At 38.0% G+C, this 25,183-nt stretch overlaps 1 protein-coding gene across 22 annotated transcripts in view; it reads right to left on the bottom strand.

Moving 5' to 3' along the window:
* The window catches only part of PRLR (prolactin receptor), a 195,493-nt gene that overhangs the window by 134,849 nt on the left and 35,461 nt on the right, over positions 1-25,183 (bottom strand). For 17 of the 22 annotated variants that reach the window (XM_052670517.1, XM_052670527.1, XM_052670533.1 and 14 more), the window contains exons 3-4: positions 3,324-3,373; positions 2,098-2,210 (exon numbers count right to left, since the gene is read on the bottom strand). The exons of 1 other annotated variant lie outside the window; for it this stretch is intronic. The gene's annotated coding sequence lies outside the window, so the exon portion shown is untranslated. The remainder of the gene's footprint in view (positions 1-2,097; positions 2,211-3,323; positions 3,374-25,183) is intronic. 4 more of the 22 variants (XM_052670530.1, XM_052670529.1, XM_052670531.1 and 1 more) reach the window with 1 other exon arrangement.

Genomic DNA, 25,183 nt, shown 5'->3' with positions numbered 1-25,183 from the left:
ACTAGATGATCTTTGAGGTCTCTTCCAACCTAAGCCATTCCATGATTCTATGATTCCAACAATAAATTAATAATCCAAAAGAGGACTGCAGTGGAAGACAAGTGGAAAAAAAACGAAAAATAAAATGTAAAAGAAATTTTCCATGTTACACTGGGCAGTCTGTGGGAAATAACTGTTTTTACATGGTTTTGATCAGAAATATTTATTTCTTTGCTGACATTTAAAGAGTTTAATATCAAACATAAAAACCCTCCAAAAAAAGTAACAGAAACAATTTTACAATCATATTTTTTCAAAAATAAAATGCACTGTAAGACATCATAATCACAGGAAAAATATTTCCACTGAGTTTTACTTATCACTTACAGTTTTTTAAAAACTTTACAGTTTTTAACTGATCAACTTTGGAGTCTACAATCTGCTATTTATCCATCTGGTATAGAAAAAGTTGACATAATTGAGTGAAGACTTTATATCTCTGATCTTTCTGAAGGGACCAAGTCGTTTGCAAGGGCATACTGAAGAATAATTTGCTCCAAAAAACAAACAAAAAACCCCAACAACTACAGGCCTATCTAGATTATAGCTATTGTAGTTATTTCTTTAATTCTATTTGTTATTTTCTTTTTCTCAGTTTTTTCCTGAATCTGCATTTTTCTATTTCAGCATGTTTTTTTTTTAAATACTACAGGAAGAAGTAAAGTCCTTGTAACTGCAGTAACTCAGATACAATAATTTTATAAATCTCTTGGACCTAAAAAATCCATATTTAGAATAATATAATCACATATTATAATTTATTTAATAGGAAATAAAAATATCTTTTCCATGTAGCCATTTTTTATAGTTTCATATCCACTCATTTCTCATGAGTGTGGTTAGGAAATTTTGCTAAGACATGAACAAAATTAAGGGCATAAACTAACTCTTAATTATATTCGACTTATAAGATTTCATAATTAAATTAATTGCCAAGCATGAGATCAGGCTGCCCAGAATCTCACTCAACCTGGATGAAACTATTTAAATTACCTAAAAACATAGGATGCAAATTTAGAGACATTTAGAATAGACGCAAATACTCTTAAATCACAGTTGTAATAAGAATTCAGGTGACCTAAGACACAGATATACATCCTGGTAAGAGAATAAGAAAGCACAAATTACACCAAAATTACTCTTCAATTATTCTAATTATTAAAGAGTTGCTGCAGTGAATGACAGTTCAAGAAAATTAAAAGTTTGATAGTGCTGAAAGGGTAAGGATTGATAGTGCTGATGTCTTGTTTCCTCATTTTTTTTCTCTCTCTCTCTTGCTTTTGATCCAGATCCTTCCTTCCCACCCTCAATAACAGTTTCCCTACCCTGCCTCACTGTCCAGGATACAGCATAAACGTGTTCTCAAGATTAAATATTTAATGAAGTAAACAGCATCTCTTTTTCCCAGGTTATTTCCCTGACATTTTAGAGAGTTAGTTATGCTCCTGTGATCAAATAAATGCTAAATGGTGCAAGGTAAGCAATAGACATATGTGGCTAAAAGTGTGGAAAGATAAATAGGACAGGGAGTTCTCATTCTGTACTGGAAAGCTGTTGATGTGCCTACGCCTAGCTCATGTGTCCATGTCTTGCATAGCACATCTTCAAGAGGAAGTACACTGTCCATTTATTTAATCTGTGATCTGTATCAAAGTTTCAGGATGTGTTAGTATCTACTGAGAGAAATAAAAGAAGGCAAAAGAATTTCTGCTCAATAAACGTTCAAGTGAGACCATGAATATTTAGCAAATCCTTCACTGGAAGAAGTAATCATGAAAGTACGACAGGTAATTCAGCTCAGTAAAGTAAAATACAAGCTGGAAAGGTCAGCGTAACTTGCCCATCTGGGAACGAGGAAGTAATGTTCTCTCTTTAATGAGTTTAACCGCAATGAACTTTGAATAGGTTGTGGTGCAAGGGACAATACTTTCAGAATGACAAATCAGTACTCACCTCACTTTAAACACATGTCTTTAGCTGAGTTTGTATCCTAGATCCTTATATTCCTATACAGTCAGTGAATAGAAACAGACTGTTAAAGATTGTGACTCATCCTACCTGTTTTAGGTACATATTGAAGGGCAAGACAAATGTGAGAAGCAGTTCTTTCTTCACGGACTTCCAACAGGGAACCTATGCAGGCTGTTGTAAGTATCCAAACTTAGAAAAAGCTGCAGTCACAGTAGCAATCAAGACGGATATGAAAGAGAAACAGCAAAAATAAATCAGAAAAAAATATAGAGATTGGAACAGCAAACAGCAAACACTGACAACTGCAAATACTGTTTGAAGGGCCTGCTTTGAGAGTCTGAAGATTTCACGCATGTCCAAGATTGATGCCCACCGTTTTTTCACTCTGCTCTCAAATCAACTAAAAAATTATGGGCAAATCCTACTCATCTTGATAAAGTTAGGATTTGGACCTAAAGTCTGAACGAAACGTGAGGTTAGAATTTATTTTAACAAAAATGATCGAGTGTGGATGAGAAAAGTATTTAAGGCCAACAACCTTTTTATTATTTGTGACAAAATCTTAAAAGAACAGAAGACAGAAAGGGGATTTCAAGTGAAAATTAATAAAATCACTGATGGGTAATATTGCTTTATACAATAATTTAACTACTATTCTTACACCATATTGTATGGATTGTATTCACTGGGATACTAATATAATTAAAATAATTATATAATTAAGTCTAAGAAAACAAAAACAATATCAGTATTTATATAACATCTACCCCACATGCTCAATTGAAAGAAACCTTATTGTTGCTGCCAACTTTTATTAATAATTCTGGGCAATTTTCATACTCTGTTCAATATCGATTCATAAACTAATATGTATTGAATGTTTATTACTGGGGGTAAAAGAGTAGCCCTGTTTTCTGTGATTTGGAGGCTGGGAGAAGATTAAATGGACTAACGTTAGTAATGATGTGCTTAGGAGGAGCTAAGCATCAACAGATGGCAGAACCAGACAGAAAGTTCATGTCTACTAATATTTACTAGTTGTAACCAAATATAGCAGCTTCTAAAAGCCAGTGTACAGTGTACTGAAACGTGCCTTTACAATCTGGGGAAAAAAAAAATTGTCCTCAAATCATAGCTGATTTTTTTTTTTTTTTTTTTTTTTTGTGACAAAGAATCATTTCATACTACTAATTAAGCTGCTTACAGTAAAATACAGTAAAATGACAACTTTCATAAATTAAATATTGCTTCATATATTAACTCATTTAAAATTCATTAAATCATCTCACTGATGTGTAGAGAGAAATACTCACAGCTTGCAGTTCAAATTTATGTCAACAAAACATAGATGGGTCATATATACCTACGAAGAGAAAACAAAAGAGAAATGAGGGGAGTAGAGAGGAGAGAACAATTTTAATTCCAGAGTGACTGGAACAATGGTTTTGTTTTTAAAATTTTCTGGTTTTTTTTTTTTTTTTTTTTTTTTTTTTTTTTTTTTTTGCTTCAGAGAAAAAGACCGATTTTGTCCTATGAGGAAATCTGCATTTAGAAACTTTAAAAGATAAAGCAACAATACAGTTTGCTTAGCAATCATAGCCTACAATCTTCTGTGAGAGATGGACAAGTTGAAGGTACTAGCAATCTGTTATTTCTGCCTCCTTTAGAAGCAATTAGAATAGAATTTTAGTGCATTAGAACAGAAATGTGGGCTTTTTAATAATGGTAATGACCTAGAAACTTATTGAATATGTCACTACATAAATTCTGTTTTTCATAAAAGTAGGCATTCTTGTTCTGTAATTGGGCACACTTTTGTGTTTTTTAGATTTCACTGTTAATTTTTTCTATCTCTGAAGGCCTTCTGCTCTGTATATATTTTTCTTTCATTATGAAGCAGACCACAAAACAAAACCAAAGCTCCTTCTCTTAATGCCCTTTCCTTTGCACTCAAACAAAGAAATCAAAGCAAAATAATTTCTGGAAGGCTATAATCAAGCCAAGGAATGCTGTTTAGAAGGAAGTTTTCTGCATGAATCTAATGGAAATGGTGAGTTTCGTTCATCCTGTAGCAGACTGAATTCTAATTGTTCTTTCCCAAATGATCTGAGTTTAAAATAACAATTCAGTGACTGCGGTTCTCATTATTTCAGATTTAAAATACTGTAAGCATGTTAAATTGGACTGAGCCTGAAAATTCCTTTTTTGTATGAAGCAATTGTATTGTTTCATACAAATAGTCTGATACTCAGAGAATAAACTACTGCTATGATATATAGAAAATCAGGAGATGTTAAGAGCAGGAAATCAGTGAATATTTAGGAATAAAATCTTGCATTTTCCTCTCAGTTTTTATGCAGTACTTCCACTATTTAATATTCAGACACTCATTTTTCAGTCTCCTCAGTTTATTGAAAATATAGAACAGCAACTCAACATACCAAGACAAAACGTAGAAAGATTTATGATTTTTTGCATAATTACACCTTCTTACTGGATTGTTTTCTGTGCATTCATTGTTACAACAATAAATTTTTTTCCTATTATCCTTGACGAAAATTGAAGCTTCCTCTTGCAAAAGTTACATCAATTATTAAACCCTTCATACTTCATATCACTGTGGTTCTGTACTCAAAAAACTTTATAGTTCTGATCTTACTTTCTTCTTCCCTGCTTTTTTTTTTTTTTTTGTCTGCTTTTCTTTTTCATCTCACAGGACATTAGTATCATACAGTTTATATTGCACTGGTGGGTATACAAGTAAACCAGCTAAAAGAACATATTTCCTGAATTGCTTTGTAGATAACAAAGAATTCAGTTCATTAGTTCACTAACAATAAAGTCTCATTTTAAAAGGGCACAGAAAATTAAAAAGTACTACCAAATGTCTGAAAACACATAAAAGAAAGAAAAAAAAGTCAAATGGAAGGAACAGAGCAATTGTTTTTAAATTAGGTTAATAACAGATGACATGGAAAAAATATGGAAGAAAAAAAGTGGAATGCCACAGTGCAGTACAGAAAATGGGGAAAACAGCTGCTTTCTCCAACACAGTAGTAGGTTGGACTTGATGATCTGAAAGGTCTTTTCCAACTTGAGCAATTCTATGATTCTGTGATTAGCTGCTGAAATAGCTGATTCAAATCAGATAAATGAGTTCACTGCCTTGATAAGGGAAACGGGATCAGGATCGGGATTAGAATAGGGATTCTACACCTAAATAGGCAAGCACAGACATTTTAAGACTGTAATACTGAGAGAGGGACAAGGATGATGTCAGTGACTGTGACATACTTTGGAAGCTCAGGAAGTCTGAGAAAAATAAGTAAATGATAATGTAAGCCTGTAAACCTGATAAACTGCACAGGGGTGCATTGCTCAGGTAAAAACAAACAAACAAACAAACAAAACCAAGTTACTTCAGTGACTCCAGTCAGGAAATCCAATAATACAATAACTTGCGTGAGTCCTCCAAAATGCACAAGTTGCAATCAAAATGATATTGCTAAGGAGCAGCTGCATTTATCACATTCCTGGTAAGTGATGGGCAAATCATAAGTAAAACAAAAAAACAACAATAAAAGAATAACCCAGCGAGAACAAAAACATAAACATATTTACCCCTCCCAGGACTGATTTTCAAGCAGGGAAATTGCATTAAAATGAGGTGGCTTATTAGAAAGAAATCAAAAGGGAAATTTTAGATATTATCTCTTTGTAAGTGCCTTACTTCAGTGGCACAAGAGATTTTCAGTAAAAATAGGAGCTTTCTTATCAGGGGTAATGGAAAAACGTGTTTCAAAGGTACGTAAGAGAGGAGGTTTGGAACAGAATAACACAGTTATCTATTAAGAAAAAATGCCAAAAATAAATGGAAAACACTAAATAGTTTTGAAGGAATCTCCAAAGTAACTGAATTAGAGTGTAGAAATTCAGGCTCAATTCCAGTGTTGTCCAAAGCAGCTCGTTACTGTATGTGTATCCTTCCTCTTTTTGCCCTGATACAGGCTAAGTACTATTTCTCACTTACTTGCAGTATATCTGACAATATTTTATATAAACCCAGTTCACCATGGGAAAAACTGCAGAATAGAAGAGCCACAGCAACAAAAGAAAAGTGTACATCAATACCAATAAAACAGACAATTTTATGAAAATAATGGTTCTGGCAGCATCTTAGAAAAATAACAAATCATAAAGCAAAAGATACACAGGCATCCTGAATTTAGTTATACACTGCCATAGCTACTGCTTTTGCCACTGCTTCACAGTGTATGTATACTATGTCTAAATATTGTGTGTACATTACAATCAGTTTAATAGTGTTACATATCCTTTCTGCATCCACATCAAGATTCAAATTGTAACAACTGTCACTGTATTGCCAGAAGGGAGTTCACATAAATAATTTACAGGTAATCCATAAAATAGAGCACAAGGAACTAAACAGAGATAACAACAAACAAGTATGCAAGAAAGAAGAATTAAGAGATGTAAGTAGAAAACAAAATTAACTGTCACAAAGAAAGTTATGTGTATGACTGCTGGATGCTTGGGTAAAGATCACAAAATGGATTGCTACCTTTGCTTACCAACACCATAACTATTCCAGGTGACAAAAATAGAAAAGTTAGAAAGTAGAAATATTTTGTAGTTGAGTAAACAAATGGGATAAATATGGTAAGTATATAAACACATGTGCATTTGGACAAAAAATACAGAATCATTCTTTAAAGAAGCCAATACAAAGACAGAATAATAAATAGTAAATTTGTAACAAAAGATGATTTTATTAAATATCCCTTTTCAGGTCTGAGAAAGCATAACATTTAAATCATTTAAATATCTTCCACAAATAGGCATGCTTTTTCGTAAGCCTATTTTTAAGCCCAAGAAGAGGTTAGCAGCAGTTACTAGAAGCAATTCATGCTGACTGAAAATCGTCGAAAATCCAAAGCAAGACATTTAATACTTCTTTTCAATATCCAGTAGGGCAGCTAATACTTGAAGTTGCATAACAATATGATGTTTAATTGGATGTAAATAGTACATTCTTTTTGGCACTTAGGTAAAAAGGAGGCAAAATCCCAGACGGTACTTGAGAAAATCCTGCACCTGATCAGTTTTCTAAAAATGGATCTTTCCTAAAGACTACAAAGCTGATTCCTAATTCTAGCATGTTAGGGCTGAAGTACCACTTTTGTTGTTGAAATGAGTAGGAAGCTACGAAGCCTCAAATAACCTACTTCTGTGAGCAAAATCAGTGCCAAAATGCCAATGGAAGGATGAACTATTTAAAAGGAACCTTGTTTAGAAAATGTAAAGAAGCAAAATCCTATACGTATGCCAAATTATACTATAGGCTTAGACTAAGCTCACTTTGTCTGCAAAACAGGAACAGCATATCTGTTATTTCTTGTTATAATGTAATAACCTTGTGATTATTTGTTATCACTTAATAACTGTCCTCACCAGTGAAGGATTATTGTTGCAGCCAAAACATGAGTATATGTTATATAAGAGGATTTTTAGGAAAATCGTATGTTAAAATTGCAGAACTAAGATTGCTTGCGTCTAGTACAAGCAAAAACAAATATTTTTTTCCAGATGAAACTTGAATATGACCAGAATTTTAGAATACTTAGAAGATAATTACATTGAAAACTACTGGAAGGAGTTTAAGGGAAATATTTAATTTGCAGTTAACAAATGCGCCCCATTAAACAGTGCGCTATCAATAAAACACCAAATATCACAAGGTAAGAAATTTAACTTTGCTTGAGTAAGGAGGAGACTGCAACTCTACAATCATAAAGAAATCAAGAATAGGTCAGCCATCTCACTGTATGGACCTCTGGATGAAAGAATAACTGCCTAATTGTGACATATTCTTCCATTAAATACACTACCTTGAGAGAGAGGGAGCTTGTAACCTTGTCGTTTAATTAAAAGCTGAAAGAGAGAATCTGAAAAAAATGGTAAGTATTTCACTTGCAATTGAAAGTAAATATAACCTTCTATCTTATTACCTCAAGCAAAAAAGGAATATATTGGGAGCAACAAATGACTAATAGAGCAAACAGCAAAGACCTTTATTGCTACCTCCACAAGCTCCAGCACAGGAGATATGCAAGTTGTCCTTGAGTTCTGCTCTATATTCAAGAACATGGACACACTGTCCATTTGGCAAATCACATCAGCAAGTACAATTTTACTGATAATTGGCAAACTCAGATGATGAAAAGAAATAAATTACCGGTGGAGATATGGTCAAATCAACCTGGACATACAGTCAAATCCACCTACTAAGAAAGCAGACTTTTCTCTCGATATCCAAAGTTGCTCAAATGTCCAACCAGAAGCAGTGCGTAAGAATTGTAATGGAAGAGAATATTATCAGTGTTCTGATGGACTACAGAAATCAAAGGTACAGCTATGCTATCAACACTGATTTCAGTTCTAAGTATCACACACATACGAAAAAAAAAAAGCGAGAATACAAAAAGAAGGAAGTTCAGATAGGAATTTCAAATACAATGCTGAAAGTATGAAGAAAGAGAAAAAAGCTATGATACAAAATGGAAAAAAAATCGCTGGAATCTGATGTAGAAAATGGATAATTATGAGGGCATATAAACAACAACAAACAAACAAAAAGCAATTAAAATAAACTGGTCTATTATTACTCAGAAACTGAAAAATTGAAAATTTATAATTGGCGAAAACAAACACTTAATAAAAACTTTTATCCCAGTCTTATGGTCTTGTTTATTAACAGGGTCTGATGCAGTTCTAGAACTACATCCTGAATTTTATCAACTTTTACCATTTAGGCAGTATCTGTCTAATATTGACTATTCAGTTGTTTGTGACATTAGCATTCTCTTGGTCTTGTCTTTTCTCTTCCTTCTGCTTGTCTTACTTACTGTTCTCCTTTATCCAATAACATTGCAAAGTAACCTTTACCTTTCCTTTATTTTCTTCATCCAAATCAATAGTCTCTGCATTCAAATCAAGCCTCACAAAGAATGACTGGGAGAAGCTAGCATGAAGCTTTCTTTGTTAAATGGAGTGATCTGTAAATGCAACAGATTATTGCCTTTTCTATGAAGAACATGTTATCAACTCTGATCTTAGGCTGAATAAATTGAACCTCAGCTTTGATGTGGTGCAGCAATTTCTATGTTCTCTTGTCTGAAAAGACTTTAACACCTCCTAGGGAAGCTACACAGTTTTGTGTTAGCAACCATGTTTTTGAGTATAAGTCCTAAGCAACAAGCACTGAAGTAATCACCTTCTTGGATGCGGGCCATTAATACCCTTAAAAAAACAGAGCTAGTAAAGAAAAAAAAAGATCCTCTATGTTCTGCCCAGCAAAACTGAAGGACTCTTAACAAGATGAACATTACTGCTGTTGCATCCCTCAGTGTACGTAGGTTTTGTCTAGGCTGTAGACTTGAAATCCAGACATTAAAGAATATCAGCAAATCAGCTGAACCAAATTCCTTAATTTTTTTACTAATAATCTGCTGGACTTCTATCACTTCTGCAACATTAATCTGAAAATTAGATGTTTTAAATAAAAGTAGGAATGAAAACCGTGCATCTTTAGCATTTGCTTCAATTAATAATCTGGAAAATTATACAACATTCATCACAAGACACAAAAACAAAAGAACCAACAGCCTAAACACCTGAAAGCGTGTTTGAGTTTGAATGTTTCATTCATCAAAACCTGTTCAAAAAGTTATTTATGGCTACTAAGCTACCTGCCTGGAAAATTTACATTTAAATGTGTAAGTCAGGTCAGAAAGTATAGAGAAAAAAAATACAGAAAAACAACCAAAAAAACCCACCCAACCAAGCATCTGAACTGCAGTTTCGTAATATATATTTTATCAACAGTGCACCAACTTCAAAGTATTGCAATATAGTACAAAAATAATACAATACACAGTTTATTCCTATAAACACAGGAACTCATACAAATGGAATTAATTCACTATAACCTAAGGGGATTAGTACGATTTGCATTCAAAAGAGTCAGAGAAGAATACCAGTAGAAATTAATTTCACTTGCACATATTATACTCTTTTATTCATTACCATTAAAACTGCACTTCTCTGTTTAACTCTTTGGCAATAGCAGCTGCAACACTTGAGGTCTTCCATTTTTAATGGAGTGTTTATGTTGATGGACAGTGCGTGTCAAATGTGAGCAGTATAATTTAGTGAAACTATTCTTCAATTATTCAGTACTGTAAACAACTATGTAAGATAAAAGATGAAGAAAAATTAGCCTTAATTACACTGCTCTAGGTCTAGTGCTGATTTCCTCCTCACTGATAAAGCATAATTAATACGATTTCACATTAACAAGTTTCCAGTGAATACTCCTCAATTCATTTCTGAATTCGATCACATAGATTACACCTCCCTGGTAGAAGGTATTTAGAATAAATGGACTGAAGTTACAGAAGTAATTAAAAATGGAATGTGAGAATTGTGTTTTTCAGCATTTCGCACTGGAAGAAAATACTGTGCACGTTGGAACACCTGGACACTGATTCGAGGTGCGCGGGCAGCCTGCTAATCTACAGAATCCACTAGTCCCCGTAAGTCTACAGAAGTAACTTTGCTGTTCACAAACAGATTGGTTGCACAGCACTTGTATGAGACAGACAACATGTCCTGGAAGAGCCCAATTCGCTCCATAAGCGGGAAAAGCCTCCTGTGCCTGCATGTCCACAAATACCCCGTCTGGAGAGGCTGCTGTGGATCTACCTATTGTTAAGGATGGAATATGGTCTCATCGAGTAGCAGGATAGTAGACTATGTTGTGGTAGATTACTAACACACTGCTAGAGCACTTTGTTTAATAAAGCAGCTTCGATTTGTTGCAATTAGTAAAAGATCACCTACACTAGTTAGCTCTAGACTAGAAAATCAATTTGATCCACATCAACCTCCTCATAGAAGCCAGGCTAATTAATAAAGCATGTTTTAAGTGATTGAAAAGCAAAGGAATATTACCAAGGGAGAATACAGATAGAAGTATTTGTGTAAAATTAGGAAAAATGCAGGGAATGGAAAAAAGTCTAGAAGACAGTTAAATAGGAAAAGAATCCAGCTGTCTAGCCTTCAGAATAACAAAAACAAGAAAGATCAGAAGAAGAAAACAGAATGATAGAAAACTACTTGAAAATTGAAAATAAAAAATGAATAAAGAAAGAATAGGGATGTCAAACTTTTTGGGAGGCACAGTACATCTTCTAATCCTTCCATTTTCAACGTTAAAGTATATGTTTCTCTGAATATTTTTTGTCAAAGTGGATTTTCCCCAAAGACTTAATTCACAATATCAAAAGCTAACTGTTGCACACATTTCTGATTTCACAATGGTTTAGAATCAAGTACACTCTCATTTCTTACTTTCCTGTTGCACATTTTTAACAAGACTTACAACGCATTCAGCTCACAGAAATAGTCAAATCTTCACTTCCTTATTTATTTTACTTCTTCCCCTAATGTTTTGCTATAAAATATGTCATTAGCAACTATCTTGGAAATGAAGCTGTAGAGTCATTTTCAACATCCTTAAACATGCTGCAAAATGTTTGTACTACTTTATCTAACATGAAATATCCTACACGCAGGATTTTTCAGTAACACAAATGAAATGGGAGAACCAGCAATTCTGTGAGGAAAAAACAAACATATTTGTTAAGAAGAGAAAGAAACATAGAAGCACTGAAAATAAAGGAGAGGAAAACATGAAAAGAAGTTTCAAAACCTGACAAAATGTACTGGCTTGGGTCAGCTTAGGTTAAACTCGTAGGAGAAAAGAAAGATCAAGAAAGAAAGCAAATCATTAGATGTTAGAAGTAAAATCTCTATGATAATCAGATATGCCTCATGACAGTTTGCTTCAGCCCCTCTCTGTTCTGTACAAAATACTGTACGGTATCACTGCTGAAAAAGATTCATCTCGTATTGTCTACAGACAGATGGACATTACCTTTTTTTTTTAAAAGACAGGCACGAAACACCAAAAGATACGCCAAAGGAAGAAAAATACGATGATGAAGAATATTTTAAAGTATAAGCAAACACTAATTAACTTATGAGAGCAATTTAATAAACTTTTTCTCTCTAAACTTCCCTCCCAATCCAGAAGAAAGTAACTAAGTAGTTTTGCCTTGCATTTTTTAATCTTAGTTCCATTTGAACTTTGATTCATTTAGATACAAAACATTAGATGTATGCTGGAGTGTGAGTTTACTTCAGTGACACATACATCAAATAATTCTTAGTACTGAAGAAGTACTGTGCTGAAAACTGCTGAAAACTATTCTACATCTCAGCGTTCCATCTGCAACGTTTCTTAACAATAGGAAATTAATATTTTTAATAACGGTGCACTTCTGTGTAATTTTGCCTGATTACGAAGCTACAACAAAGACTGAAAACATTTCTAAAGTTCATCATACTTTAATTAAATTCTTCCTTATTTTGTAGCTAACAGAAAAAACATGTTACATTACTTTGCATAATAATATCTAGTTTTATTTTATATCAACATTTTACTTACACAAGTAGAGTCTTTTAATCCATCTAACTGAGAAATACACTCACTTGTTTGAATGATCCCAGTCTGACATTTAAGTCAGATTCACTGCAAGTATGTTTTTGCCTCTGCATATCTTCCGTGCTCCTGAGGGACACCTGCACAGTGAAGAGCAGACAGATCTTGCTGCTCCCTGATAAGGTCACAGAGGCTTAGCTATAATATAGCCCTAGCTTAATCCTCATTGGTTTTGCCTACTGAGCACAAGACTGTTTCCTTGACAACACAGCTGCAGTTGCCACAGCATCCGCAGCCACATGTAATGTCCAGGTTTAGGGTATGGCCCAGATGAAAATCCATTAGTCAATGTTATTTTTTACAGGACATTATAGACTACAAATACAATCAGTGAAAACCTTCCCCATGTTATATCTGTTCTGTTCATATTACACCATTTGCTACCACTTGCCTACAAACTCATTCCCCATACGGGACGAACACTTCTGAAACTCCGGAGCCATAACTATTCTTGTTTTGGCAAGCTCACCGTTTAAGGGCATTTTTTACTCAAGGCACGTCGTTTGCATGCTACACAGAAGTAAGAATTAATCATCAATTTGAAATGTAATAGTGCAGATAGAATTTGGAAATGTATATGCAAAAATGCAGTAATAGTGTGAAAAATGGATATGTAACAAACAACACTGCAAAAAGTAAGAATATGAAATATTCTTCACTGAAACAAAGTAGTCCCACAGAATATGAAATATTTCTTCAAAAAATGACTGAAATTTGTTATACCCAATTAACTAATTTTGAAGCTAAGAATGACTGAATAATAGAATGATTTGGAGTGGAAGGGATGAGGGATTGTCTAGTTCTAAACTCTTGCCATAGGCTGGTTGCCTCTCACCAGCTCAGGCTGCCCAGGGCCCCATCCAACCTGGCATAGAGTATCTCCAGTGATGGGGCATCCACAGCTATTAGTGAAGCCTGTGCCAGGACCTTACCACGCTCTGAGTAAACCTAACATATACCTCCTCTTTTTAGTTTAAAATCTTGTTCTGTTACTATCTGCCTGTGTAAAAAGATGGTCCCCCGTCTGTTCATAAGTTCCCGTTAAGGACAGGAAGTCTGCAACTCTGCAACAAGATTTCCTTGGAGCCTTCTCTTCTCTAACCTGAAAAAGTTGAGCTGCCACAACTTTTCTTTGTAGGAGAGGTGTTCCAGCCCTCTTAATACCTTTGTGGTCTCCTCTGCACCAACAGCTCCACATCTTTCTTGTTCTGGGGCCTCACTTTTCAAGACAGTCCACATCCCTCTGGATTGCATTCCTTCCTTCTGTTTTGTCAACTGCATCACTCAGCTTGGTGTTATCAGCAAGCTGCTGTGCTGTTATGCTGAGGGTACACACTCAGCCCACTGTCTAGGCTGCAGAGCACCTCTCCCAAGACTGATTCCTGGAGCATGCTGCTTGTCACCAGCCTCCACCTGGACATGGAATCACACTGATCACAACCCCCTGGCTGTAACCATCCAACCAATTCTTTATCCACTGAATGATCCCCTCTTTTGATGTAACTCAGGATACAGCCAGCCTTCTGAGCCGCAAGCATACACTGTTGGCTTGCATCAAGCTTTTTATCCACCAGAATACCCAAGTCCTTCTCTACACGGCTGCTCACAGTTTTTACACATATACAGGATCACGCAAGACCATGCAAGGTCATACAAAGCATATTGCATTTATAAGCCTCCCCTCACATTTTACTGAAATAGTCAACTATCCTTCCAACTGCAATTAGGATATCTGTCATCCAACAGTATCAGTATAATGACTCGGTATTAAAATCACTGATCTGCTCTCTCTGCTGAAATGGCTGATGCATTAGGAAAAGTGACCCGGTGGATTTCCTTTCTGTTTTATTATCATCAAATTAGAGAGAGGATATCTGATTCACAAATGCTCACAGTGTGTTTATTGGTTACGTGATACAGTAGCCCTCTTAACTTGTGGTTTTGGCTAAAAATTCCAAATTTTCCTGCAGCTCTTACCCACAACTACAAATTCTTCCAGATTAAATTTTCTGGGAACTTACATGGTTGAGCTGAAACTTCTAGGTGTAAATGCATGTGGCTGCTGGAAACAATCTTGCCAGTTTTATGGGAAGCAGGGCCTTAGATCATCAAGGCAGAAGTCTGACTAGGTCTTCTGATTAGAGGTTGAAGATGAACAAATTCAGCACAGAAATAACGCACAGAAATTCAGCATTACTGGAAAATAGGCATTGAACTAACCGTTCCAGGGTTGCAAGACTTTTGAATGATTTTTTAGATGATATATTCCACTTTAAAGAACAGTAAGTGCATGAAAATTCTACAGTGCCATACTTTGTTTCAGTCAAATGCAAGAACACCTAAAAACTGTCTTCTACTGAGTTCTGAGCTTAGCAAGGCACACAAACTTGCTGTTTAGAGATTACAGCTGATGGCATAAATTAACTGCGAGCAATACAATTCTCTGGCACTCAGATTAACTGCCATAGGACAGAACAAGTTCTATTTATTAAAATCTATTATCTTCCACAACAGCTTTTCTGCAAGCAAACTGCCATCTGAGAGTAAGCCACAATCTGTACCAACTCCCAGACTTCTAAAATGTTTAGCAATGTCCTTGACAGGACTATTTTCCCTTATATTAATAAAGAAATGGCATAGACAAATGATTCCTCGCCGTGATCCAGCAAATGGCTGTCAATAATGTAATGCCTTATCATTGTGAATAGCAGGATTAACCAACCATTAGTGAATGTAGAACTAATATAAAATCTAGTCTTTTCAGGCAATGGAAAGAACACTAACAGCAGACTCCTTCCAGAAACCTCAAACAAAAGGAATCTGATAGAATTTGAAATTCAGAAATAAAGTAAAATTTTAAATCAGTAAATGCATGATTGCAGAAGTAGAAGCCAGAAATGTTCCATTATTTCATAAGCCATAGATCTAATCTAATACTAGTTTATCAACTTAATCACTTCTGGAAAAACAAGCTAAGAATTCTTAGACAGCCTGGAACATGAAGATTTCACAGAATTATTTTTTCCTGTCTTCTTCTGAGGAGCATTACAGATATTATAAATCAATAGAACTACTCAGTCTATGATATTTATCCTAAAAATATTCCAGAAGGTAGATGAGACTGTATGACAGCTGATCTATGAAGCTACTTGTACTGCTTGAAAATATATGGCTGGGAATTGTAAGTAATATACATAAAATTTAAGAAAAGCATGGAAATGTATGGTCAACATGTGATGAGTATACCTATACCAATAATTCATAAATTCAAGATGTTGCAGGCTGTAATTTGTAATCCTCTACCAGTTTTCGCTGACTAAAATTTCGGATCTTCTCTACATGTGTGATTTATTCTGAATGATTGGATGTAGAAATTGGGATTAAAATTCTAGTTTTATGCATATTAAGTGAAAATCTGTGGTAAAAGACCAGAAATGGATAAAGACAGGCAAGGGAATTGGAAAATAAATGCTGGTGTTTAGGATTACAGGCAGTGATCTCAGAAAAACCTCGTTCTAACCAAAATGATTTCTTTGTAGTTAGAATAGCAAAATAGCATACAAAGTGATAGGATATAAGTGATTACTGAATCTTTATGTAAATTTCCATCAAGAGGAAAAGAAAAAAAAGTAGATTTGAAAATTTAACAAGTGGGCAATAATTACTGGTGCAGTGGGTAAACAGGCAGGAGTTAGCCATTCAGTTGCCTTTCTGGTGGATGAAAAGCTGGACATGAGCCAGCAGTGTGTGCTTGCAAACCAGGAGGCCAACAGTACCCTGGGCTGCATTAACAGAGGAGTGGCAGAAGGGACACGGAGAGGATTCTCCCCCTCTGCTCTGTCTTCATGAGGCCTGATCTGGAGTATTGTGTCCAGATCTGGGGCACTCAGCACAAAAAGGACATGGAACTGTTGGAGTGGGTCCAGGAAAAAGCCATGAGGATGATGAAAACATTGGGGAAAGACTGACAGATCTGAGCTTGTTTAGCTTGGAGAAAGCTCCAGGGAAATCTCATTGTGGCCTTTCTGTACTTAAAGGGAGCTTATAAGCAGGAGGAAGAAAGACTCGATACGGTCTGATAGTGATAGGGCAAGGAGGAATCCTTTAAACTTAAAGAGAGGTGATTTACATGAGATGTTAGGAAGAAATTCTTTACTCCCAGGGTGCTGAGGCTCTGGCAGAGCTGCCCATAGAAGCTGTGGAACCCCATCCCTAGAGATGATCTGGGTTGAGTTGGATGGGGCCCTGGCCAGCCTGAGCTGGTGGGAAGCAACCTTGCTCACAGCAAGGGCATTGGAGGAACTGTATGATCTTTGATGTCCTTTCTAACCCACGCCATTCTGTGATTCCATGATAGAAAGAAGTGGAAAGGAGGCAGAAATAGAGAAGTTGGAATGCTTGAGGTGAGAAGTTTCAGAAGTAGTTTAAAGATGTATACAGATTTAAGATAACATCAAAACTATGCAGTGCAGAAATATTTTAGATAAATACACATGAAACATAGCTGCATTTTTCAAACTTAAGAAAAATAACCTTACAATAATTGAGATAAATGGTAAAGCAAGAGAAAACTAATGTATCAGTTCTGTAGTTGAATAAAGAAGTTTCAATTTCAGAATTGCTCCTCAGAAAGTATAAGAAAAATCTGATACGGTAAGTCTGGCCAGTTTTGCAGCCCTCCAAAAGCACAGAATAGGTAGTGACTTTATTGTTTTAAATTAGTTAGCATAATGCCGACAGTAAAACTTTGTATTGGCAGACTTTCAGATATCCTTCCACAAATAATATAAAAAACAAGCTATTAACTGATCTTTTCTTGTGTGCACTGGCAAATTTCACAGAATGCTGTAACCTACCCTGCTCTGGCAAATTCCATACAAATGATTGGATCAAAAATGGACTGAAGATGATATCCAGGCTACAGTTGTGTGTGACAGATGCAGTTGGCAAAGTTCTCTAGCAGTATCAAGATAAGAAACAGGATAGGGATATAGGTCCGGAGAAAAAAGAGTTTTGTTTTGTCCTCTGTTGAATTTGAACTACATACTAGATATTCATCGAGAGTTGTCTAAGTCATTTTAGTACAAATGGAGAAAGACTTCAGTAAGTACAGAAAGAGATAATTGCCTGACCTCATAGTTAATGGATTTGAAATATCCAAGCCTGAATAAGGCACTGCAATGTGCCTTTGATAAAAAACACTTAAAACAGAAAGACTTAATCAGTTGAGAACATAGTAAGTAGTTTGTTTCTTAGCAACGCAGGTATTCTGATTGAATACAGCTATGTTTTTCAAATGTTCCTTTCAAATATCTCCAGTGCGCAAGCTTACATGACAGAAAAGATCCACAGCTACGAAGACAACCTCCCATGACAGTGACCTTCAAGAACAAAGGATAAGAAATTTTAAACAATGTTGAGGGTTTTTTGTCTTTTCTTGATGGAGAACTAATAAAGAACTAATATACAATAAACAGTGTTTTCCAGCTGGCTAGACTGCAGTCAGAAAAAAATATTAATTCCATTCCATTCTTCCATTCAGAAGAAAGCATAAAATAAATAATCTTATTTCCTACATACTGTTTGTTAAATAAATAAACAACGATGAAACTTCAGATCTTTGAAAGAATGCAGTAAAAGAGACAATATCAATTTTGTACAATAACAGTATAGTGCAATTTCATGCAGAATATAATAGACTTAGTAGAATAACTGCAGCTAATTGACAGCATTTGCTGAAAGCTGCTTATGCTTTTGTCTCCTAATGTTTCACAAGTTATAAAATGTTACTGATTTAAGCTCGTGAAAACAATTTGGACGGTATTGCCTGTGCAAAATTATTAACAATGAAAAATTTTCTTATTTCAATAGTCAGCAGCTTGTGCAGGAGCAGGAATTCATGCTTGTTTAAAGACTGTGGATTCCTCTAGCCTGCAGTATCTGCTAAGAGAGCTAAGCCCAGTCTAAAAAGTGATCCGTAATGTAGGTAGTAAAATCAGAAAGAACATTTTCTATTTCCTAAAAAAGGGTGTAGGTTTCAGCATTACACAATGTATTTTTTTAAGTGGTAGTGATAGGTTTTGCTTATTATTGCACTTGATGCCACCTTGCCGTGTGTGTTAAGGCAATTACCAGAAGTCCAAGGGCAAAATTAAAGAACTCAAACTGCCAGCATCTTCAAGTATCTGTCATACAAGTATTCAATCAGTGCAATTCCAATTTCAATTGCTGTATCACAATTATCCTTTACTACAATAACAATATTGAAACATGAAAGTAATTTCCACTAACCTTAATTGTCGTACTGTAGTAATTTATGTTTGACTATCTGTTAGTCTCTAACTGGCTTGCTTAAAATTTTCACATTTGACTTTTTTTTTTTTTTTTTGATTGTGCATTACAGAGATGTTACATCATTGATCTCTTTCCATTAAAATAGCAAAGGTTTAAGATGTGGCCAGCACATTTTACACGGAAACACAGATATCTAGTGATGTCTTTTGATGTTACCTTTCTCTCAGTAAAATAAATCTTCCAAAAACAATGCTAGTGGTCTCAAATATTTTCAGCATTCAGTGGAGGATTATGATCTTTTAAATTTGTAAAATTTCAACATCTCTATGGATGCAAACATATGAATAAAGTCTCCTAAAGTCTCCATGAAATCTCATATGTAGTCTTTAAAGTGTGACAAATTACTGGTTTTGATAGAATTTAATCAATTTAGAAAACATCACTAATAGAACACAGTAATTAAAATTATTAAGTCTATTTAAATGTTCTATTAAGAAATGGGAAATCTCTATGGTATTAAATTTCTTGTTATATACATTTATTTTTCAGAATTGATCACTGAGACTATGAAATTATATTCCAGAAAAATTATCCTCAAAATATTATCATTGCTTCTAATTGGAAAACAAACAAACAAACAAAACAAACCCAAAAAAACCCAACCAACTACCAACTAACCAACCAATCCAAAAAAAGAAAGAGAAACCAAACAGAAAACAACAACAAAATAACAAAATCACCACCACCACCATAACAACAACAAAGAAAAGAAAAGTATTCAAGGTACTTACCACGAGTCATCAGCCATTTGCTTCATTTGCTACAGAGAGTAGCTTCGAGCAGGTAAAACTGTGGTGGGCAAGGGATCTGGAGTAAAGAAAAGCGACCAAAAAAGCTCTTTTGCTTTTGTGGGTTCCCGCCCACACAACACAACACAGCTGTATCTTGTGTCTGCAGGGGTGGGTGCTCTTTTTCTCAGGTGACTGGCTCTCCTGTTGACAGGCCCTGACATCACCTCTTCAGTCATGGTCCTCACCAGGAAACGTGCTTCCCATGCAAAGACTGTGACAACCCAGACAGAAGGTCTGCCTAATAATGTGGCGGTTCAGGTCTCTGGCTGCCGGGAGTGCCTCAGCCTGCTGCTGCCAGGGGAGGATGGGAAGGATGCCACTTGTGTGAGGTGTGAGCAGCTGGATGAGCTGCTCAACCTGGTGGTAGAACTTAGGGAGGAGGTAGGTAGACTCTGGTCCATCAGAGAGTGTGAGCGAGAGATTGACTGGTGGAGTGACTCTTTGCGAGAAAGGCGCAGAGATTGCACTACCCAGATTGAGGGAACAATGGACCCTATCTCTCATTGTAGTCAAGCAGGGAGAGACAGCTTGAGAGAAGTTGAGGAATGGCAGCTGGTCTCATCCCAGCGTCGCTGGCAACCCCCAATTTCCCGACCTACCTCGGTTCCCCTGGTGCCTCTCTAATAGGTATGAAGCCCTGAAACCAGAGGGAGTGGTGACTCATGATAACGTGGGAGCACTGCCCCCAAGCTTGCCTAAGGTGAGACAGTCAGCTCCGTGTTTAAAGACTGCCTCCTCCAAGAAAGAAAGGAGAGTGGTAGTTGTAGGTGACTCTCTTCTGAGAGGAACAGAGGGACCGATATGTCGGTCCTACCTGTTCTACCTGACCCTACCTGTAGGGAGGTGTGCTGCCTTCCTGCAGCCCGGGTCAGGGATATTTCTAGAAAACTCCCCAGCCTTATCCTCCCCTCTGATTATTACCCTCTGTGGATAGTTCAGTTCAGTGATGAGATCCCTGTTAGAAGCCTGAGGAATATAAAAAATGATTTTAGGAGACTGGGGAAGTTAGTTGATGGAGTGGGCATACAAGTGGTGTTTGCCAGTATTCCCTTGGTGGCAGGGATGAGCGCTGAGATGACCAGGAAAAGCCATCTTACAAATGCATGGCTGAGAGGCTGGTGCAAGCGCAAAAATTTTGGGTTCTTTGATCATGGGGCGGTCTACTCGACACCTGGCCTGAGGTCTGCTGATGGGAATTGCCTGTCTCCAAAAGGGAGACGGATACTTGCCCAGGAGCTGGCGGGACTTGTAGAGAGAGCTTTAAACTAGATAGGAAGGGGGAAGGGGATAAAGCCAGGCCTGCTAGAGAGCAGCCTGGGGAAGTGGTATTGGGATTAGGTGAGAGGCGAGGGGCTCAGCTGAGGTGCGTCTACACTAATGCACGCAGCATGGGCAACAAACAAGAAGAGTTGGAAGCCATTGTGCAGCAGGCAAACTATGACCTAGTTGCCATAACGGAAACGTGGTGGGATTGTTCCCACAATTGGAGTGCTGCAATGGATGGCTACAAACTCTTCAGGAAAGAGGCAAGGAAGGAGGGGTGGTGATGTGGCTCTCTACGTCAGGGAATGCTTCTACGCTACTGAGATTATGAGTGGGGACGATAACGTTGAATCCCTATGGGTAAAGATCATAGGAAGGGCTGACAAGACAGGCACCCTGGTGGGCGTCTGTTATAGACCTCCAAATCAGGATGAAGAGACAGATGAGGTATTCTATAAGCAGCTGGCACAAGCTGCACAGTCGCCTGCCCTTGTCCTCATGGGGGACTTTAACTTCCCTGACATATGCTGGGAGTACAGCACAGCACAGAGGAAGCAGTCTAGGAGGTTTCTGGAATGCATAGAGGACAACTTCCTGATACAGCTGGTCAGAGAGCCCACGAGAGGAACTGCCCCACTAGACCTGATTTTCACAAACAGGGAAGTTTTGGTGGAGGATGTGGAGGTTGGAGGCTGTCTTGGATAGAGAGACCATGAAATGATAGACTTCGTGATTCATGGTGGAGCCTGGAGGGGGAGAAGTAAAATTGCTACCTTGGACTTCAGGAGGGCGGACTTTGAATTGTTCAAGGGACTAATAGGGGGAGTCCCCTGGCATTCAGTCTTAGCGAGTAAAGGGGTCCAAGAGAGCTGGTTGCTCTTCAAGAAGGAAGTCTTAAGGGCGCAGGAGCAGGCAGTCCCCCTGAGCTGCAAAATGAGCCGGCGGGGAAGAAGACCGGTGTGGATGAATAGGGAGCTACTCTTGAGGCTCTGGGAGAAAAAGAGAATCTACTGCCTGTGGAAAGAGGGACAGGCCACTCAGAATGAATACAAGGAAGTTGTTAGGATGTGTAGAGGTGAAATCAGAAAAGCAAAAGCCCAGCTTGAATTTAACCTAGCCGCTGGGGTGAAAAGTAATAAGAAACTCTTTTATAAATACATTAACAGTAAGAGGAGGACAAAGGAGAATATCCACTCTTTGCTGGATGAGGCTGGGAATGTGACCACTGAGGATAAGGAAAAGGGAGAGGTTATGAATGCCTTCTTTACGTCTGTCTTTAAAAGTCAGGCCAGTTATCCTCAGGATACTCCTCTCTCTGACCTGGTAATCTCAGCTGGGGAGCACACTAACCCTCCTGTGATTCTGAAAGAAACAGTCAGAGACCTACTGCTCCAGCTGGACTGTCACAAGTCGATGGGGCCAGATGAGATCCACCCGAGAGTGCTGAGGAAACTGGCGGAGGTGAGAGCCGAGCCGCTTTCCATCATCTGTCAGCGCTCCTTGTTGAATGGTGAGGTCCCAGAAGACTGGAGGCTTGCCGATGTGACTCCCATTTTCAAGAAAGGTCATAAGGAGGATCCGGGGAACTACAGGCCTGTTAGCCTGACCTCGGTGCCAGGGAAGGTTATGGAGCAGATTGTCTTGAGGGAGATCATGTGGCATGTGCAGGGTGACCGGGGGATCAGGCCTAGCCAGCATGGGTTCATGAAGGGCAGGTCCTGCTTGACCAACCTGATCTCCTTCTATGATCTAGTGACCCATCTGGTGGATGAGGGAAAGGCTGTTGATGTGGTCTACCTAGACTTCAGCAAAGCCTTTGACACTGTCTCCCACAGCACTCTCCTGCAGAAGCTGGCAGCCCGAGGCTTGGATGGGTGCACTCTTGGCTGGGTGAGGAGCTGGCTGAAGGACCGGGCCCAGAGAGTGGTGGTGAATGGAGTCAAATCCAGCTGGCGACCGGTCGTGAGTGGAGTCCCCCAGGGGTCGGTGCTGGGGCCTGTCCTCTTCAGTATCTTTATTGATGACCTCGATGAGGGCATCGAGTGCACCCTCAGTAAATTCGCAGATGACACCAAATTGGCTGGAAGTGTGGATCTGCCTGGGGGTAGCGCTGCCCTACAGAGGGATCTGGACAGGCTGGAGAGCTGGGCTGAAGCCAATGGGATGAGTTTCAACAAGGCCAAATGCCGGGTCCTGCACTTCGGCCACAACAACCCCAGGCGACGCTACAGGCTTGGGGCGGTGTGGCTGGAGGACTGTGTAGAGGAAATGGACCTGGGGGTATTGATTGGTGCTCGGCTGAACATGAGCCGACAGTGTGCCCAGGTGGCCAAGAAGGCCAATGGCATCCTGGCTTGCATCAGGGACAGTGTTGCAAGCAGGAGCAGAGAGGTGATTGTTCCCCTGTATTCAGCACTGGTGAGGCCGCACCTCGAGTACTGTGTCCAGTTTTGGGCTCCTCACTGCAAGAAAGATATTGAGGCCCTGGAACGTGTTCAAAGGAGGGCAACAAAGCTGGTGAGGGGTCTGGAACACAGGCCATATGAGGAGCTGGGTTTGTTCAGCCTGGAGAAGAGGAGGCTCAGGGGAGACCTCATTGCTCTCTATAACTTCCTGAAGGGAAGCTGTAGTGAGCTGGGGGTCGGCCTCTTCTCTCTTGTCATTAGTGATAGGACCAGGGGGAATGGCTTCAAGCTACGGCAGGGGAGATTCAGGCTGGACATTAGGAAGTATTGCTTTTCATAAAGGGTGGTCAGGCACTGGAATGGACTGCCCAGGGAGGTGGTGGAGTCACCGAGCCTGGGGGTGTTTAAGGAAAGGCTGGATGTTGTGTTGAGGGACATGGTTTAGTAGGAGCTATTGGGAATAGGTGAACAGTTGGACTGGATGATCTTGAAGGTCTTTCCAACCTTGGTGATTCTATGATTCTATGAAAAGAAAAGAAAAGAAAAGAAAAGAAAAGAAAAGAAAAGAAAAGAAAAGAAAAGAAAAGAAAAGAAAAGAAAAGAAAAGAAAAGAAAAGAAAAGAAAAGAAAAGAAAAGAAAAGAAAAGAAAAGAAAAGAAAAGAAAAGAAAAGAAAAGAAAAGAAAAGAAAAGAAAAGAAAAGAAGATAAGAAGAAGATAAGAAGAAGATGGGGGGAATAGTTATCTTGAGTATTTTGAGGATCTTAGTTAAGCTGTACCCAATGTTTGGAAATCCCAGGAATGTACCGTACAGACACTGTAGTATTTGAATACACTACAAGAATCTCTAGAGAAAACAAATTCAAGGAAAAGTCCACCAAAATAAACTATCCTATTAACTGCAAATTACTTTTATATAGTCCGTTTTTCGTCATGCACTGACAACAAATGCAACTCACCAGGCATTCACTTCTCCCTACTGACCAATAATGTCTTCTCAAACTTTCTTTTCTCCCAGGTTAAATTGAGAGCAGCCTTGCTTAAAAGGACTTTGGAGGTCAGGTGGATGAAAAATTTGATATTGAGCCAGCACTGTGCAGCCCAGGACAATAGAATCTTGGCTGCATCTAAAGAAAGGTGATGGAGGTGACTGTCTGCTTCTGCTCTGCCTGCATGATGCTCCAGGAAGCAGTCTAGGTCAGTTGGTGTCCTGAGTAACTTCATCTAGTGGTTGACAATGCTGCTCATGGCAGAGTCTTAGAACTAGATGATTTTAAGTTGTCTTCCAACCCCCAAACTAGTCTATGATTCTATGAACAGGCTGCCCAAAGAAATGAAGGAGTCACCATTGCTGGAGGTACATAAGAAACATATCGGTGTGGTGCTTAGCAACATGGTTTAGTGGTGAACTTACTAGTTAATTGTATGGTTGGAGTTGATGATAACAGAATCATGGAATCAAAGAACAGCTTAGGTTCAAAGAGACCTTAAAGTCCACGCTCTTTCAACCACCTCCTGTAGGCATGGTTGCCAACCATTAAGTGAGGCACTAGATTGGATAATGGCTCAGGCTGCCCAGGGCCCTGGTCTTGAGCACCTTGAGGGATGAGGCATTCACAGCTTCTCTGAGCAACCTGTTCCAGAGCCTCACCACCTCTGAGTGAAAAATCTAACATAACAAAGTTGTAAGAAAGATAAAGACAGGTTCTTTATCAG

The sequence above is a fragment of the Tympanuchus pallidicinctus genome, unplaced genomic scaffold (assembly GCF_026119805.1).
Source record: "Tympanuchus pallidicinctus isolate F22 unplaced genomic scaffold, pur_lepc_1.0 scaffold9, whole genome shotgun sequence".
Lineage (NCBI taxonomy): Eukaryota > Metazoa > Chordata > Aves > Galliformes > Phasianidae > Tympanuchus > Tympanuchus pallidicinctus.
Note: the sequence above shows the minus strand (reverse complement) of the source record. Positions and strands in the feature narration are given on the sequence as shown.